Source organism: Arachis duranensis, chromosome 9 (assembly GCF_000817695.3).
Source record: "Arachis duranensis cultivar V14167 chromosome 9, aradu.V14167.gnm2.J7QH, whole genome shotgun sequence".
NCBI lineage: Eukaryota > Viridiplantae > Streptophyta > Magnoliopsida > Fabales > Fabaceae > Arachis > Arachis duranensis.
Genome location: NC_029780.3, coordinates 30,047,109 through 30,047,752, shown reverse-complemented (window position 1 = coordinate 30,047,752; position 644 = coordinate 30,047,109). Strand labels below are relative to the sequence as shown.

The following is a 644-nucleotide window of genomic DNA, read 5'->3' as shown; positions in this document are numbered from 1 at the left end:
CTCTTCTTCAGATCTCGTGTCGGATCTCCGGATATTCACTCTTTTTGAGTTTGAAAGGGACCTCGGGGATCACCTTCTTCATGGCCACAACTTCATAGAAGTGGTCTTGATGCACCCTTGAGATGAATCTCTTCATCTCCCATGACTCGGAGTTGGAAGCTTTTGCCTTCCCTTTCCTCTTTTTAGAGGTTTCTCCGGCCTTAGATGCCATAAATGGTTATGGAAAAATAAAAAGGCCTTAGATGCCATAAATGGTTATGGAAAAACAAAAAGCAATGCTTTTACCACACCAAACTTAAAAGGTTTGCTCGTCCTCGAGCAAAAGAAGAAAGAAGAGAGAAGAAGAAGAAGAAATAAAGGAGATGGAAATGGCTATGTTGTTCGGCCAAAGGGGGAGAAGGGGTGTTTAGGTTGTGTGAAAATGAAGGAGTGAAGAGGGGTTTATATAGGGTGAAGAGAGGGGTAGGGTTCGGCTATGGGAGAGGTTGGTTGGGAGGGAAAGTGGTTTGAATTTGAATGGTGAGGTAGGTGAGGTTTTACGAAAGATGGATGTGAGTGGTGAGGAGAATAGTGGGATTTGATAGGTGAGGGGTTTTTGGGGAAGAGATGTTGAGGTGATTGGTGAATGGGTGAAGAAGAGAGAG

At 44.1% G+C, this 644-nt stretch overlaps 1 protein-coding gene across 1 annotated transcript in view; it reads right to left on the bottom strand.

Moving 5' to 3' along the window:
- The window catches only part of LOC127741532 (uncharacterized), an 11,633-nt gene that overhangs the window by 4,659 nt on the left and 6,330 nt on the right, over positions 1 to 644 (bottom strand).